We start from the raw sequence: 19,191 nt of genomic DNA on the forward strand, positions 1-19,191 counted from the left end.
CAAAGCTGAATTACAAATTCCAGTTGGGTTGTTACAGCCCCTCCCTATTCCAGAACGAATCTGGGAGGATATCTCCATTGATTTTGTGGAAGGACTTCCAACTTCTAAGTGAAAGACAACTATACTAGTAGTTGTTGATCGCCTATCCACTTTATTCCCCTTGCACACCCCTACACGGCTGCTAGCGTGGCTCAATTATTTTTTGATTATATCATGAAGTTACATGGGATGCCTAAGACAATTGTTTGTGACCGAGACCCCACATTCACAAGCAATTTTTGGAAGAAAATTTTTCAACTCAATGGTACACGTTTTAACTTAAGTTCGGCTTACCACCCTCAAACGGATGGCCAAACTGAGGTAGTAAACCATACCATGGAGATCTATCTACGTTGTTTCACAAGTTCACATCCAAAAGAGTGGAGCAGATGGTTAAGCTGGGCAGAGTATTGCTACAACACTAGTTGGTACTCGGCAATCAAAACAACAACATTTAACGTGGTTTATGGTCGATCGCCGCCAACATTATTAACCTATGTGCCGGGAACAGCCAAATTGGAGGCCGTAGAGCACCAACTTGTGGATCGGAACACTATGATTAAGCAGCTACGACAGCTTCTTATGGAAGCGCAAAATCATATGAAAAGGGTCTATGATACTCACCATTATGACCGAGAATTTTCGGTTGGCGATTGGGTATACCTGAAATTGCATCCATATCGCCAAACAACTCTTGCTTTGCAAAAATTCCAAAAGCTTGCGCCCAGGTATTATGGACCATATCAAATTGTCCAGAGGATAGGAAAGGTCGCTTATAAATTGGCTTTACCTGAGGGATCCAAAATTCACTCAACCTTCCATGTCTCTCTTCTCAAGAAACGCATCAATGAACGCCATACTGTTCAAGATGCGTTACCAACCGTCCAAGAAGATGAGACTCTTCATCCATACCCTCAGGCTGTTTTAGAGCACCGAGTCCACAAGAGGAAGCCTCAAGTTTTGATTCATTGGCAAGGACTCTCCCCAACTGAAGCTACTTGGAAAACAAAGAGGCGATGCGCATGCAGTTCCCTATTTTCGGACTTGAGGACAAGTCTACACTCAAGGGGAATGGAACTTGATACATGCTTCCTATGCGTGGCCATGTATTGGATCATTGGTAGTGGGCAGTTGCTAGTAGTTAATTAGTAGTGGGGTAAGTTGTCATGTGATGAGTCGTTATATTATGTGAGAGTTGTTTATTTGGGTCGTTATTTTATGTGGGAGCTTATGTAATGGGTTGTTATTGTACGTGGGGGAGGTTGGTAGTATGTGGAGTGATTATAGGGAGAGGTAGTGGGAATGGTTCAGTTATGATGTACTGTTTTAAATATATGGTTAGTAGAAAGGAAGGTATGATTTAGTGCATTATCTACTTATGAGTAGGGAGGTCAGGCTTCCTCAATTAAGCCATCTCTTAGCGTTTATTTTGCACCAAACTCTTCCTTGCCGTTGTCCTTACACTAATTCATTTCCATACCCTAACAAAACATCATAGGTAAGAAGGGTGCGGCTACGTATATACCAGTATTTCACTAGTTCTTCCATTTTAGTATAGTAGGTGGGGATGAATCACCTTTACAAACTCTTTTAAAGATAAGAGGGTCTGTACAATCTCCTTCAAGAGCCACCCAATGTACAAGGCTCTGCTACTACTGTTGTAACCCGGCAGTCACTGAGAGGGGGGGTGAATCAGTGAGTTCAATTCTGATACCTAAAAACCTGTCCGATGTCTGACCAAGAAAAAACTGATATAGCTGTCCCTGTTTGCACACAGTCGTATGCACACTCAGCCTCTCATAGGCACTTCCAAGTATGCACACCCATTCCACATTCCACGCACTTCAATATCAAATGCAAACAACAAGCACCCACAACACAGGGTTTTTACGTGGTTCGGCAATTTGCCTACATCCCCGGAGTAGTGCCTGTAAAGGCTTCGTACCTACTCAATACACTACTTTTGACTGCACCCACAGTCGGGAGCACCCACACCCAATTTTCTCAAGCCGAAGCTGAGATGGCACTCGTAGTGCCGATACAATGTGTAGCACCCACTACACGGGAGCACCCACTCCCGGTGCTTAGCACCCACTAAGCACACAATAAATAATACAATTAAATTGGGCTTATAACAATGCCCTATAGTGAAGCACTCATACATGCAAATTTCCCCAAATAGACTACAACTATCACTTAGGCATTTTATCAAACATCTTGCCTACAATGATTTATAATAATGGAAATTTGGCAAAATTGAGGTTACCTTGGCAAGGAGTAACCGGAGATGCAATAATGTCAATCTCCACTTGATGCGGACCACAACCACGTTGTCTCGGTGCCGCCAATGCTTCAACCCCGGTTGGCACTTGGGTTTCTTGAAGCAACTCACAAGAACCAAATTCTAGGTTCTTCTTCTTTCTTTTCTCCTTGTCTTTACTTTCATGGAGCAACAATGGCATTCACATTCACATTCACACACACAAAGAGAGGAAACAACTTCTTCTCTATTTCCCTCTTCTTCTCTTCTCTTCTCTTTTCTTTTCTTTTCTCTTGGCAACAACCAATATGACTTGCTACCTTGGTTTCCAGCAGCTTCCTAAGCCTCTAATGGTGGCTATGAATGAAGTGCAAGAGGATGGAAGTCTTTCATTCAAACCTTTAGCCTTCCACGAGCTTCAACTCGTTTTTCCGACCACCTCAGTAAGCCCTCTGCCTGATTTCTTCCCTCTGATGTGTAGAGCTCGGAGAGATGAAGAATTCCCTAACTTGAATCACTCAAATCCGACTTAAAATGAGGGAGATATGACCTTTTTAAGTTGGAGCAATGAGATAGCCTGAAATGGAATCTTCGTACGAGTGGCGTAGGCTACACCGGCGGCGCGCGCAACAGGGGCGAAATCTGACCGTAGATCTCATATAAGAGATCTTATAATCCAAACCGTCCGATTAAACCAACGGACAACAGATCCAAACCGTTAGATTTGAATCTCGATGACGTCATCATGACGTAAGCGCTGACATCGTCAGAAGTGTTGTCGATCTATGATTGGTTGCTTTTCCGGATTTTAAGGGAGCTTGTCTTCCATTCACAAAAGTGAAAATGCATATTGACCGTTGGATCCGAATCTTCCATGATGGCTTTAATCAGATTTCATGAGATCATTAAGATCGGAATCCTTTTTATACCTTCTATACACGTGCGAAACACAATAACATACCTTGATATAGTGTAGCGCCAGTGCATCAAGAATTATGCATCTAACCAATAAAATCCCACGCGCAAGCATCTATCTCGTCCATATCACACCAAAATCTCAGCAGCCTTTGGATGGGCATCAAGCCTACGTGGTCGAATCTTGGCCGTCCATTTCACTTCCCTTTACTCCTCTTTATTACAATCAAGCGTCTGCCTCCATATGTTTCAGTGCTTAAAGACCCCTTGCAACTCAGACCTTCAAAATCTTTAAATTACACAAAAGCCCTTCGAATTTCAAAAATAAATTCCGAAAAACCCACCCAACACCGAGAGCAACTGATGGATTTTCGGTTTGGATTTTCGAACCGACTTTACGGAAACGCTTATAACTTTTTCATACGATATCCGATCGATATGAAACGAAGTGCGTTGGAATCGTAACTGGATGCTCTACGACTTTTCAGAAGACTCAATCATCTGAATCATCCATGTAAAAAGACCAAAATGCCCCTACACATTTCCAATGACGTATCTTTCTCATACGCAATCGGAATGCGATGAAATCAGAACCGTTGGAAAGATTGTATTTTTGTCGTATTGTTACATGTAGAACACTTCCTTTAAAAAAATCATCTTCAATGCCGAAACTGCCCTCGACTGCCATAAATGTCGTAACTTCTTCATACGGTATCGGAATGTGACGAAATCAAATGCACTGGACTAGGAAAATTACAATCTATCTTTTTCATGAAGAACCAATCTTCCAAAAATGTCATTTTCATTGCCGAAAATGCCCTCGATCGTAAATAGGCCAATTTTGCCAGTTTTGACCCAGAAACCCGCACCACCTATTAATGATGTATTAAACCACTCCATGCATACCAAGCTGCTCTGTTATCTCATCGGTGACACTGGATACTGCCATGTCATCATTTTCATCCACGTCACCCAAACTGGCCACGTCATCACCGCCACGTGGCCGAGTTGCCAACTAGGACAACCATAAAACAACAACTACAGGGTCTGGGAAGGGGCAAGTGTACACAGCTTTACCCCCTGCTTCACAAAAAAGACTGTTTCCAAGATAAGAGGGTCCTTACAATCTCATCCTTAAAATCCTTACAAACTCTTTCAAGGATTAGAGGATCCTTACAATCCTTTAAGGATGAGAGGGTCCTACACACTCGTCTAAGTAAGATTTAGAATAGTGTGTAAACAAGGTGTCCAATTCTAGAGTTAACCTAACTCTTGGACAACAACAAATTTAAAGTGGAATAAAAAGGTTCAAAGTTACTTCATATGTGGTGCATACATCAAATGCAATGATAAAAAAGAATGCATCTTTGAAGTCTTCTTAATGCTTGCAATACAAATGCCAACATGTAGATAGACTTGTAGAGAACATGAGTTTCTCTTGAATGGAAAATGAAGAACTTGAACTCAAGAGATGGTATAGAACAATCTCACTTCTAAATCTCAAATAATGTTGAATGTTTGTAATTGGGTGTGTCAGAATGTACACAATTGGTCTATTTATAGATCAAAGGGGAGTTCAAGTTGGGTTCAAAATTGCCTTCTAACGGTCATTTTTAAGCTCCTCCGGTGAACTACCAAAAGTCCTGGTTGACCGGCTAATATTGTCATTTAAAAAATATAGTTGTTATTGGTTCAAGCATGTTGGTTTGTTGTAGTCCGATTGACTGGCTGCATCAATCGGATGGCTTCTGATCAATCGTCTATGGATGGTTCGGTCCGGTAAGGTTCTTCCAGCGTTCTGCTTGTCAATCCATTAGAATTTGGTCGATTGGCTGGGAAACTGACCAGTCATCAATGTTTTGGTCATAACTTTTCTTTTCGACTTGGGGTTGGCCTAATTCAAATTGTGTTGATTTTATAACTCGAAACTCTACAACTTTATATAAGAAATTATCTTCTAATGCTAGTTATTTAAATACCTAAAATTCCCTTGAATGTGAATATTTTTGTTTTGCAAATGTCATGGCAAGCTATAATTAACATGTTTTCAAACTTATTTGGGTCTTGTTGTTTGGTCATTGGGCATCTCCTAAAGTCATTCTAAGTTAAGATAACCTTAAGAATGCAATATATATTGCACATTTATGAGATGTAATGTAGTGCTTGTGTATGGTGTGTGCACAATTACATAAAGCTAAGATCTTCAAGGCTTCTATGAAACATTTTCCAAATCGTCTTTGGCAATCTTATTGCGGTGCTTGATGTTCCAAATAATTTTCAATTCTTAAAGTCTTCATTCTTCAACTCCTGATACTTTGAGATCTTGATATCTTGAAGTTTTAAACCTCGAGATCTTGATACCTTGAAGCGCCTTCTCAAGCTTTGGTGGTTTCATACTCTTGCTCTTTTCTTGATCCTTTGACCTTATACTTTATCACTTCTATTTTTCACAATTTTTTAACTTTTTCACTTCATTCTTTGTCATTGGATGACTTCAAACTTTATTATTATTTTTTTCTTTCATTCATTAAATTTGATCTTCAATATAAAGTCTCTACAAAACAATACTTGAAAGCAAACTGTTAAATATCTTCATATGTTTGTTATCATCAAAATCATCTATAGGATTATGGGCATGTCCCCAACACCATTTAGTTCGGTTTTGGTCTAGGTTGAGTCTGTTTTGGTGTGGGATTAGTGAAACTAAAACTAAACCAAAAAGAAAATTATGGTTTTGATCAATTTGACTTGGTCTCTTGTATCAATTTGTTATCGAGTTGGTTTCGGTTTCCTCCTATTTTTGGTTTGGTTTACCATACAAATTTATATAAAAAAAAAAAAAAAAAAGGGTTTTTATGAGTTTCAAGTGATTTCAATTTCTTAATGGTTTGATTTGGGTTTTGAAGTGGATTCGACTTCGGGGATTGTGATATTCCAGACCAAAATCATCTTGGATATGACTTCGGCTTGATTCAGGTTATTACAGTTCAATTTTATTGGTTTTACCATTTCAAGCTAATTTTGACATGCCTACATAGGACGACTCCTAATTTAAGTGTCGACTCTCTCTCTCTCTCTCTCTCTCTCTCTCTCTCTCTCAAGAGGTGTAGACAATTTTGAAACCGTGATGAGTTATTCTCGCAATGTCAACTCTACTAGGGACATGTGAAGCTTTTGATGTTATTTGATTTTATTTTTTATTTTGGGAGGTGTTTTCGTGGGGGGGGGGAGCATGGCCCCTGAGCGCACAAGGCCTATAGTAGCGCATGGAAAAGCATCAATAGGGGCAGCATTTCTGTCATTCATGAGGGCAAGGCAATCATTTTGTCACCCTCTCTGTCTATGCACAGGTGCCAACCCCCCTTAGAGTTCTTCCCCACCCCTCCCCTTCCCTTCCCTTCCCTTCCCTTCCCTTCCCTTTCCTTTTTTATTGGATGAAATATTACTCCCCTCATCTGAACTAAGCAGAAATATCAACTTGACCCCATTCCTTTCCAAAATATCACTCACCTCCCCTCTAAAATAGATATTCTATTTAACGATCCTAACCGTTATAAATTGTTGTTAAGTCGCTGATTTTTTATCATAATGCCCAAAATACCCCCTAATTGTGAAATGCCGAAGAGACCCTTAATGAAGAAACCATTCTTCTCCTAAACAATACAGGTTTTCCCCTCTGTCGTTGAACCTCATCGGCTCCCCTTTGTCGCTGAACCGAACGAGAAGAAGCTCACTCACAGCGTCTTCTTCATCGAACCTTCCCCCGTGCGCCTTCCGTCTCCCCTGATTTAACCTTAGCCTCTGCAACTTTCGCCCCTCGCAACATCGGCGTTGAGTGACACAGACCTTACGGTAAGTCTGCTCTTCTTTTCTCTCCCTCTCTCTCATTTTCTTTCTTTTCCTCGGCCTACGGCCCTGCAACTCCCCCGAAATCCTAACCTCTCCGTCTCATGCGGATATGTTCGAAGGTTATAAAATTGGGTTTGAAACTTGTGAATGGTTGTATATTTGACTTTGTTATCCACGCCTAATTCCACCATACCCAAGTAGGAAACTGAGAAAGATTCTGAAATTTTTATAAGAACCGAGGCAAAGAAGATCCAACATTTTGTAATCGCTCGTGGTTGTGGTCATATCTCTAACTGGGCTCAATAGGAAGAAAAGAGAAAAGTTTAGGGGTTCGACTTCGATTAGGAGAGTCAATACGGTGAGGAAATTGAATCTAGTGAAATTGATTGGGATGTTGAGGGCGAGGAAGATGTCACAGAATCAGCAGAGCAAGTAAGAAAGGTTCGATTGGCACAGTTCTCGTCTCTCTTGGCCCTGTAACTGCCTCCTGTATTTTGTGATTTTATAATGATTTATAGTATTTGGTATCGGGAAAGAACATGACTCGTTCTTGACCAGAATTGACTCGTTCGACTCGCCAGGATCAAACCGAGATTCGTGCATAAAGAAAAAAACATGGGATTCTACTCGAAATGTGATACGGCCAAATCGATCGCTCAGTAGGGTGAGGACACACGTCACCCATCGGGACACGTGTCGCCCACCAGATAGGAAGTACAAAGACTCTATCACGCTCTATCACGTCGCTGGGATGAAGGGAATATTCCCCACCAAAAGGATGAACGTATTCGAGTGGGACTCGAAGAGGGAAGAAGGTGGACCTGAGAAGGACGCTGGGAAGGAAAGGGAAAACCCTAAACCCTAGGAGCTATATAAGGGGGGCCGAGAAGAAGGAAGAAAGTAAGCATTCATACCCTCACCATTACTCCCTTACTGAAAACTATGCGGCCGACCCTAACTTGAGCGTCGGAGGACTAACCCCGGACAAAGCTCCGGGCCTCTGCCGCCTGTGCTTGTGCAGGACCAACTCACGGGGTTTTTTGGCACCAACAAAATGCATTCGCTAAGGTTCATCAAATCATTGAGATATGGCTGGGAAGAGGTCATCGCAGGTTGAAGGTTAGATGAAGAAGACCTTGTGAGTAAGCTTCTTCTCCTTCGGTTCAGCGATAAAGGGGAGCCAATAAGTGAGCCAGTGAGGTTCAGCGACAATGGGGAAAGGTTGTATCGTTTAGAAGAAGGATGGTTTTTTCATTAAGGGTCTCTTAGGTATTTCATAATTAGGAGGTGTTTTAGGCATTATGATAAAAAATCAGCTAACTTAACAATGATTTCTAATGGTTGGGGTTGTTAGATAGAATATTTTTTTTGAAAGGGAGGTGAGTGATATTTTCGGAAAAATATGAGGTCAAGTTGATATTTTGGCATAGTTCAAGGGAGTGGAGTGATATATATATATATATATATATATTTTAAGGAATACTGTTTTTAGTCAAGTTTAATTGGTTGTTTCATTTTCTCTATTGTCTAATATGATTATGTTAACTAGGGGTGTCAATTCTAAGTCCGCTCCGATTGGCCTGACCGAGCCCAGCATGTTTATGGCCTGACCTAGATCGGCCTAATTAACAAATGAGCCCGACACGGGCATTCGCGGTGCAAGGATCTAGCCCATTGGGCGCCTGACTGAATCAACCGATTAGAGGCCCGATCTGAACGGACTCAATGTAGCCCGATCTGAACCGACTCAATGTAGCCCAACCTAGCCCGACCCCTTTTATTAAAAACAATCATAATCTCATATCATTTCTCTTCTTTATTAAATATTTGGGTCACCTTCTAGTATGATTATTTTTTGTATAGGTCTTCAACTCACTTAAAGAAAACAATTTTAAGGTAGGCACATGTAGAGTCCGTTTAGACTTAAATAGGTCAGTGGCCCGGTTAAGCCCCAGTTAAAGTCCATTTAAGGTAGCCCAATTAAAGCTTGACACCGACCGGCCCGATTATAAATCGTACCATGCCTCCCAAAATTAGGTCCGTTGACTTAAACGGGCGTTCACAGTGTAAGGTTTTTAAATGGTCAAGCCCGGTTAGGCCGACCGGTTGACACCCCTACTATTAACTATCTCCATTTCTTTCCAGCCAAACACAGCCTTAAGGGATTGTGCATTTGTTTTGGGAAGTCGCCGATCTCCCTGACTGATGAGTGAGGCCGTTTTCTGTATTTCGTTGGCCGTTCGTTCTCGGATTCATATCCTCTCCAGCGCGGTGGTGCTGAGGATCCCAAAATAAACACAGCTACATACAAAGCAACTCAACGTAAGTTCTTTCTTCTGCTATTTTTATTGATTTTGATTCACCTTTTTCTGGGTTTCCGTTTCAATTCCAATTTACTTAATCACTGAAACCAACCCGGTTTGGTAATTGAATTCTTTTTCGATTTCCAATTTGGCTGAAACCTTTTTAACTTCAAAAAGAAAACGATTTAGGAATCTGGGTTCCTAATTTTCGATCCCTTTTATGTACAACGTGAGGATTCAAATTCGATCATTCGAAGACCTGGCAAATCAAGATCTCTTGGGTGTGTTAATCGACTTAAACCCAAACAAAATAGAAGATATTTGGATGAAATTTGAGTAGACTCTTCCACATTAGCATCCATGGACGACTGAAAGTAGAAATGAAATCCCAAATCCCATTAAATGCGACCCAAGATCATAAGTTGGGAGTTTTTGGTGGCATTGATAATTCACATTAGAAACCACATACAAGTGGGAAGAGTCCAAAAGTCATCAAGGTCCTCTTTACCTCCTCCATCGTAGCTGTGTTTATTTTTGAGGCATTAAACCCAGCCCTAGTTGCCTACCTCTCGGCAAGGAATTAGGATCCTCTCTACAGCGATGGAGTAACAGGGTTTTTTAGGGATAGAGTTTGTTAGTATAAAACATGTATTAATCCACTTCCCTACCCTGTTCTTATCCCGTTCTTGCTGCTGCCGTTGGATCCCCTCCAGAACGAGCGATGATTGTCTGCTGCACCCGTGGTGGTACGGCAAGCATCGGATGGCCATGACGACATCAGCACTCGTCCCGACGTTATTCTGACCATCGGATGCTCGTCGCACCGCCACACCCACGGCAGAGGATGTTTTCACCTCCAGCAGAGGTGTCAACTGGAGAGGCCTCACTAGGAGATCCCCAACACCCCCATGCTAGAGAGGATCCGAATCCTTCCTTCTCACCTTCTCCACCAGCCCACGAATCAAATTTGAATCCGGCCCATGGAACCTCCCTCAATCTGTAAACCAATTTTCGGGTATGCTATACATTCTTTATCAGCTGTTATTAAACACTATTCATTCGTTCTATGTCTATATTCTGAAGTTTGTTTCTTGAAATGTACTTGTTTATTCTGCTTCATGATTAAATGAAGAGTCATTTGTATCAAAGATTTGGGTTTTAGGGTTAATTTGATTTTGCACACTTAAAAAAATTTTCCTGTTCATGTATTCCTGATGTGAGTTGTGTTTGATCATCGATTGGAGAGTTAAAGAGATCGTGACCTCCTTAAGTCCTTAGTTGATTTTCTTCTATTCTTGATTGCTCCTCTGGTTTTCCAAATCATGTTCGGAAAAAATAAAATGTCTTCCCTTCCTATCCTCTTTTGTTGTCAAATTCTGCCTCTGAAGCTCGTACGATTTGAAGAGCAATCATTAGCAATAATGCCTTTATCTTTCATAGTATAAATCTTTGGAAATTCTATGATTTATAGATAGAATTCTATCAAGATTCAAATTTTATGTATGTTCTTCCAATAATATCTTACAATGAGACCAAAATATTAGCTAATGATAAAAACAATGCATACGTGATTGAACTCTAGATGAGTGAGATGCTAAAGGGGCCTTATCTGGCCTTGAGACAGTTAAGTGGTGCTTATGGGTCCAATGACAACTTCAAATCTTCCGGTTCCATGCTCTTTGGCAAAAATATTTTTCTGTGGGGGCTATTCTATTTTGATGTCCAAATGTAGCAATGGAACTTCCTTCTTGGTTCTTGACAATTCCCCCAGTTTCAGGCAGAGTTTCACCACCTGGGTGCAGGTGCATCTGGGTTGAGTATAAAGTTTGGTGGGTTCCAAAGTTTATTAATGATATGACAGTTTAGCTATTCATTTGTGTATGATGATCCTGTAGTGACTACAAATTTTAACATCTTGTCTTTGTGTGTGCCTTTGTCTGTCTGTGACTGGTTAATAGCTTAGGTACTTTCCAAGCAATTTACTTCAATTCAGGTGCCATTTCATGTGCCCACTAGATATATAAACTAGGGCTTTTAAATTGCATGCTAAGCTTATTTTATCTACCAAAAAAAAAATCAACTTATATCTACAGTCAAAGTTAAATCGCCCCAGCCCTCATCTTATGACTAGTTGGTGGAGCTTCTTGTTTTAAGAAGGCTTAAATGAAGTTTTTTTTTGTGGCTTAACTACTAGGAAGCTTTCTCCTGTTAGGTTTTCTAGTCCACAATACTTGCAGACAATGACTGAGATAATGCTGCTTACCTAGGAAGGAACTGAATACAAGCAAGAGGTCGATGAGTTTCGAGCACCCATTTTTTCCAAGCAAAGACTTCATGGAGGTAACAATTCTTGCAAATGTGGGGATAACTGATGCTGTTCAGTCCAAGAAGAAGAACCAGACCCAACAGTGAAGAACCAGGCCCATCAGTGAGCCCACAATTTAAGGACCAGGCCCTACAGTGATCCACGGTTTTGGTTCTTGTTCTAGATGTCATATGTGGGTCCTGATGTGAGAATATTCTATTAGTAGTTACTACTACTTTAGTTTCTATTTTTGTAATGGTTCTTAGTTGTTTAAGTCAATAGATCTTTAGTAGTCAGTAGTTTGATAGTTTCACTTTGGTGTAGTAGTTATTAGATCTCCCTTCTAGAAGGGTTATTATTTTTGAATTACTTGGAAGCCAAGTACTCTTCTATGTGTTAATAATTTTTATAGTCAAGATTGATATATAACAAATACAAGCAAGGGAATACAAGCTTCAATGTTTTGGCTATTCCTCTATTGAGTTCTCTTTGTGAGATGCATGCTACTATGGTGATTCAGCAACAAGCCAAGGTGGTGAGGCCTTGGTTGGGTGGTGGTGAAACCTCCCACGGGCCTTGGTGGTGAAGCCAGGTCATATCCCATTCTTCCTTTCTTCCTCTTCTTTTCTTCCTTCTAATTTCTTATTCAAGCTTCCGGAAACCCTTAAGCCTATGTGGGTGATTTCCTGTGATACTTTGAAACAGCTACTTGGGTTTGGTTCTTGTCTTCAAGACTTCATTATTCACTGTTGATATTCACCTCATCATTTAATGAAAAAGATGTTCAGTTTTCTGTTGTTAATTGTAGCCTGCAGTTCCAATTTGCTTCTTAATTTTTGTCTCATTTTTGCCCTACTGTTCCAAACCATCCATCCATTAGAGGGGCTCATATTTGGAGGGGTTCTTCTCTTTCTATAGGGCATCCTTCAACCAGAAGTAGGTGTTCATCTGGTTGCTGGATTGGGAGATATTGCTGTACTCTTTTAGTTTTAATTTTGATTATTATAGTTTGTTTCCTAATAGTTTATTGAGATCCAACTATTGTATCACTCAAATTTTGAAAACTGATTCTGCAGGATATTGGTAAGCCTTATTATATTAAAATTTCAGCTCCATTTGAGTATTGGATGTTGAGTTTTTTTTTTTGGGTGAATAATAATTCATTACCAAGAGAGAGAAAGGAGAAGGAATGTACAACCCCAAGGGGGCAAGAAAACAATGAAAAAAGGGGGGGGGACCCCAAGAGGATACAATCAGCTGGTTCTTGGGGAGTCCCGATGCTGCGGCTCCGGATTTCAAAGACTGAAATCGGATCGCTTTGGGGCCCACAATTAACAACTAAACCAGTTTTCAAAGAAGTAGGGGCATTTTTGTAAATTCAAGAAATTGGCTCAAGCAACTAAAAGAGAGGAAAGATAAATAATAGTGCCAAACTGGAATAGAAAATAGAAGGGTGTTAGGGATATGCCCACATTCCTATAGTTGGTTTTGATGATAACAAACATATGAAGGTGTTTCACAATTTGCCTTCAAGTATTGTTTTGTAGAGACTTCATATCAAAGATCGAATTTGGTGAATGAAAGGAAGAAATGAAGATTGAAGTCATCAAATGAAGAGTATCAACAAGTTGGCATTAATGCTTGAAGAAGATATCATAATAATTCAAGCTTCAAGATGTCAAGACATGAAGCTCAAAGACATGGAATTGCAAACAAGAAGAAAAGAAGATGAAGTTCCAAAGAGTGGAAGGTTCAAGTGAAGAAAAAGACCACTAGGATAGAATGGTCCTTGTTAATGTAATTTGTACGCGCACTCACCGCATGCATGTGCATTGCATCATACTAGATTGACCATAGAGCATACCTTGACCAAGTATGGAAAGTCTCTAAGTGGTGAGGAACATATTAGGAAAAATGTGTTCTAGTAATATTCTGTGAAAACCATAATGACTTGACTCAAGGGCATTTTGGATAACCTTAGAGTTGGTATCAGGAGATGAACCTTTCATAAAAGTTGTAGGAAATCGAGTCACGATTTCAACACAACTAGTTTCGGGTTAATCCGAGGTCAGACCAAAAAGTTATGGTCAAAACATGGATGACTATCCGAGACCATAGCCAGTCGACCGGAAGAAAGTCTTGGTCGATAGGTGACTGCCTGGAAGTGCCCCAACGGCTATATTTTGCCTCAACGACTCTTTCCGGTTGACCGGCTACCAATGGCGGTCGATCGGTGGTCCCAGAATACGACCGTTAAAGCCTGATTTCCTGCCTAAAATGCTTCACTAAGCTCACCTATAAATACCCTAGCTGCCCTTAATTATATAGGAAGTAAGCAAGAACATTAAGAGCATTCTTTGAGCATTAGAAGTGAGAATTGGCCTACACCATCTCTTGAGTTCAAGTTCTTCATTTTACATTCAAGAGGAACTCAAGACCAACTATAAGTCTTCATCTACATTTTAGCATTTGTATTGCAAGCATTAAGAAGACTTCTAAGGTGCATTATATCATCATTACATATTTCATTTGCACCGCACTGGAGGTAATCCTCTTTTATTCCAGTTCTCTTATTTCTCTATTTTTACATTAAGTCTAGACTGTACTTAGGCTTTTGTAAAGGATTCTCTTATCCTTAAAAGAGTGTAAGGCGCCTCTCTACCTTAAAGGAGATTGTAAAGTGCCTCTCTACCTGTAAAGGAGATTGTAAAGGTGTCTCTCTGCCTGTAAAGGGGATTTGTAAGGGTACTCTTATCCGTGAAAAAGATTGTAAAGGTTTTCTTCCCTACCTACCGTACTGAAAGGGAAAACTAGTGGAATACCTTACAAGAGGATTCTTATAGGGAGTGGACTAGACTCGGATTGAGTTGAACCACTATAATTCTCGGTGTTGTGTGATTGTGCTAGTTTCATATTCATTCCGTATTTTATTTACAATCACATTTGGACCTATACATCGAAAAGAATTTAATTTCCATTAGTATAATCTATTCATCCCCCCTCTAGGTTATTTCAAAGGGGAGGGGTATTCTGTAATTAGAAATGAAGATAGGGACTATAGAAGATATTAGAAGAGAGAGGGGCAATATTGGAAATAAGTAAAAAAAAAAAAAGACTTAAAAACTCACTTTAAGAGGTGGTCTCCAACCTCACGATACAATTTGTTCAACTTAGTATTGGTAATGTTACCTGTCATGGTTAGAAAAATGTAGGAAATTTTTTCTCTGATACCACTTGATGCGGTTCTGGATTCTAAGGACCGAAATCAGATTGCTTCGGGGCCCACAATTAACAACTAAACCAGTTTTCAAAGAAATAGGGGCATTTTTGTAAATTCAAGAAATTGGCTCAAGCAACTAAAAGAGAGGAAAGATAAATAATAGGGCCAAACTAGAATAGAAAATAGAAGGGGAGGGATTTTCTATAACTAGAAATAAAGATAGGGACTATAGAAGATATTAGAAGAAGAGAGGGGCAATATTGAAAATAAGTAAAAAAAGACTTAAAACTCACTTTAAGAGGTTGTCTCCAACCTCACGATACAATTTGTTCAACTCAGCATAATGTTAACAAAGAGGGGGAAAGGGGTCACACTTCTTGCACCATAGAACTCAAAGTTGTAGGGGAGAAGAGAAGAATAGCACAAAGAGGGGGAAAGGGGTCACATGTCTTGCATTATACCTGGTACTAAAACCTTCAATTCAATTCATCATTTAAAATCTGTCTAATTACTTGGGTTATATGCCTTTATATAATAAACTGAAATTAAAACTTACCTAATAAAATCTAAAATTAAATTAACAACTCCTAATTTGCTTCCTAAGTTCTCACTAATAAAATTAGAAACAGAATAAAACTTAAATTGGTAACTCCCTAATTGACTATCAATTACCCAAATTAAAAGATTGCAAATAGTCCCCAAATAAAATAAAATCCTAAAGATCCAAATGAATCCAAGAATCCAATCGGACTCGGTTCATCTTGGTTGAGATTGCCCGAAGGGTTTATTCGGTTTAGCCTCGATTCTGCATCAACTCCCCCGATGTTGAGAAAAACTCGTGTATGAGTTTTAAAGGAGAGGATCAGCACCACTCAATCAACATCCACAATCATTGACTTTGATGGGGCTATGATCCAGCACATAGTGCTTTCATTTGTCACGGTCTCCTGATGGTCACCAACGAATGATATGGCTTTGATTGGAATCTGATGTTGGGGTTTCACAACTGAAAGCGGACAATCGATCAGTTCTTCAGATGCAACTTTGATTGGACCGCTAAGTTCATCTTGATCGTCATGTCTAGTGTCAACCGGCTTGTTTACCACTAACCTGTCCTTGATCATGTTGCACACCTTATCACATAAGCATTTGGTACTTTCAGTAAGCTTTTGAAAATCTGATCGAACTTTCTTCATTCCTTCATCAAATTTCTTCTTAAGTTCCTCAATAAGAGTAATAAATTCAAGGGGAAACGCCATCGGAGTAAAGGATTTTGTGGGAAATTTGCTCTGATACCACTTGATGAATGACTCGCAGAGAAAGGGAAGAAAACCCTGAATGAACTCATAGTTGTAGGGGAGAAGAGAAGAATAGGACAGAGAGGGGGAAAGGGGTCACATGTCTTGCACCATACCCGGTACTAAAACCTTCAATTCAATTCATCATTCAAAATTTATCTAATTACTTGGTTTACATGCCTTTATATAATAAACTGAAATTAAAACTTGCCTAATAAAATCTAAAATTAAATTAGCAACTCCTAATTTGCTTCCTAAGTTCTCACTAATAAAATTCAAATTGGTAACTCCCTAATTGACTATCAATTACCCAAATTAAAAGATTGCAAATAATCCCCAAATAAAATAAAATCCTAAAAATCCTAATGAATCCAAGAATCCAATTGGACCTGGTTCATCTAGGTTGAGATTGCCCGAAGGGTCTATTCGGTTCAGCCTCGATTCTGCATCACTCGAGTCTGCCGAAAGAGAAGCGAAGGAGCCTTAGAGCTGACATCAAAGAAGATGGAATTCCAAATCATATCATAAGACCTAGAATTGGAGGTCCAGGTCTCTTGGTAATGAATTTATTACCCGATGTTGAGTTATTTGATTACCCTCAATTCTGGTTTAGTTTCTACCAAGTATTTAATCACTGTGATTCTGTCCCTGTGGTTTAGTTTCCCAAGTCTGTCCTGATAGGCTAGTGAATTGCATCAATTAGTATTAGAGCTCATGGCCAGCAGTGATCCACAATCCTCTACCCCATCCAATGTTAAAAATCTTTCAATCAGATTACCAATATGGCTTAAATTTCTGCATCTCCTATGGCTGCCATAGAACTAAGAAGTTTTGACCCTATGGCTGAAATTTCTGCACACCAAGAGCCAATGAAGAAGCACAAGTATAGTCCACAGCTTGCCAACAATGGTCTAAGATTTTTGAGGAGACCTCAAAGAACCTTCACATCACCACGCACTTTTGAGGACCATGTTTTTGCCTACTTTGAGGTGGGTCTGCCAAACCGTCGTGCTGATGACTCACACAAAGTGCAGTTGGAGTTGAAGGAGTACAATGGCAAGCATGACCCACAGGTATTCTGTGATTGACTTGTTTGTTCAGATGGCTACTTTGATTGGCATGATTTGACAGAGTCAAGGAAGCTGAAACTAGCATGGGCCAAGTTATTGGGACCAGCCCAAGAATGGTGGGACAATTATGAGAGAAAACTGCAGAAAAGAGGGACAGCCCTTACCATGTGGGTCAAGATGAAGGGGAAGTTAAAGAGCAAATTCCTTCTATCCACCCTCAAAGTATGATTGCACGACCAGCTAACTTAAAAATTTACTAGAAAAAGTATATTCTGCAGTTGAGCAAGCAACAACTTACATGAACAAGTATATAATTTTTAATTTCATTGATTTACTGGCTGGTCCTTCGCCACTATGTATTTGTTTGTTGAAACATACTTTTCTCAGAGAATTTGATCTCCCTATTGGATGAATGCCAGGCAATTAGCATGTTGTAGCTGGTGATCCTTGGATGGTTCATTCCTGAATCATTAACCTTGATGATCAATCCCTGGTCCAGTTCAAAAAATGGAGGGCTTGAAAGTCGAAGCTTCCCTACTCTTTGTTCATTGAGAATTCCAGAGTTGCACTCTTTGGTCTATACTATCTCCTTGGTACTCCTAAAGTTGTGTGGTTCTGCAGTTTCCACTGGGATATTCCCTCTCAATCTATTGTCCTCCAACCCATGAATTAAATTTTGACTACAGCCCTTGAAAGCCTGCAAGCAATCTTCTCGTATGCGTTTCCCCACCCAGTCCTTGGCTGGTAAATACTAAATGTTAGCTTTATTGCTTGATGCCAAAGTTCTCTTTTTTTCAACTATTCTGCTTAATAGTTAACCAAAGAACTCTCACCTGCTCCTTCTATCTTAGATTTTAGTTTTAGGGAAATTTGATTTTTCCTAATTTCAAAATTTATTTGTCTGGGTATGCCTGGACGGTAGCCCTGTACATCCTTTTTCATAATATATATATATGGGAAAAGGACAGGTATGCTAGCGTAGTACCTAGGAATTAGGAATGCTAGCGGCATTTTGACCGTAGGATTTGATCAACATGAATTGAACCGTTGGATGGAGAGAAGATAAACAAATTTTCAATGCACGGTTGCAACACCTTTACTCTCTCTCTCTCTCTCTCCTCACCGGAAAAAATCATTCATTCACCGGATCCAGCCAGAGAAAGCAAAGTAGTTGGCACCGCCACTGTTGATGGACCACAGCTGCTGCCGCTGCCGCAGCCGGCGGTGTTCCAAACCTGCTGCTGATTTGGCCCTGCGCTGATTCAGGAGCTTCTTCTTTAGTCTAGGATCCTTTTGAATAAGAAAATCAAAAGAAGCGGCTGGGCAAGAACAAGAAGTGGTCGTCGTTCGGCGGCCGGTAGCTCTACTAAGCAAAGAACCGCTCGCTGCCTTTTCTTCGCGAATAACATGTGCAGGTAGCCTAAGAGAAGAGAAGCAAACTACCCTCGCCTACCTCCCATCTATATCTATAGGCGGCAATGGTAAGAGCTGGTAAGCATGGTAACTGTATCGGCGGCCTGGGCCGGAGCGTGGATGATCAGTTAGGAGTAGTGGCTCAGGCCTACCAATGCTGATTGGTTACCCAGCATTCCAATGGAATCGAAAAAGAGTTGAACACCTTCACTGATTAACCACCTTGGGAAGCTTCAGCGGCAGCCTCACCTAGCACCTGAGACCGTAACCCCGGACGATACAGGAAATTCCCTTTCCACACGCCTACTCCCCGCCTGCTGCCCAACCTCTGATCATATCGCAGTGGAACACTTCCCAATCCAAATGGGAGAGGGGAGAGATCTCTTCGCTTGCTGCCGAGGTCGAAGAAAGCTTAGAGGGAGGGGGAGAGAGAGAGGAACCGCAGCCGCTGCCACTGCCGCTGCCGAGGTCGAAGAAAGCTCAGAGGGAGGGGGAGAGAGAGGAACAGTAAAAACCAGA

General features: G+C 40.5%; 1 protein-coding gene across 6 annotated transcripts in view; it reads left to right on the top strand.

Moving 5' to 3' along the window:
* The first annotated feature begins 6,917 nt into the window (after window positions 1-6,917).
* LOC122081769 (membrane-associated progesterone-binding protein 4) overlaps window positions 6,918-19,191 on the top strand; it is a 25,104-nt gene continuing 12,830 nt past the window's right edge. For 2 of the 6 annotated variants that reach the window (XM_042649030.1, XM_042649029.1), the window contains exons 1-2: window positions 6,918-7,066; window positions 9,209-9,385. The gene's annotated coding sequence lies outside the window, so the exon portion shown is untranslated. Of the gene's footprint in view, window positions 7,067-9,208; window positions 9,386-10,084; window positions 10,382-11,633; window positions 11,707-11,845; window positions 11,865-19,191 lie in introns of those variants that run through there. The other 4 variants (XM_042649032.1, XM_042649034.1, XM_042649033.1 and 1 more) reach the window with 4 other exon arrangements.

The sequence above is a fragment of the Macadamia integrifolia genome, chromosome 6 (assembly GCF_013358625.1).
Source record: "Macadamia integrifolia cultivar HAES 741 chromosome 6, SCU_Mint_v3, whole genome shotgun sequence".
Classification (NCBI taxonomy): Eukaryota; Viridiplantae; Streptophyta; class Magnoliopsida; order Proteales; family Proteaceae; genus Macadamia; species Macadamia integrifolia.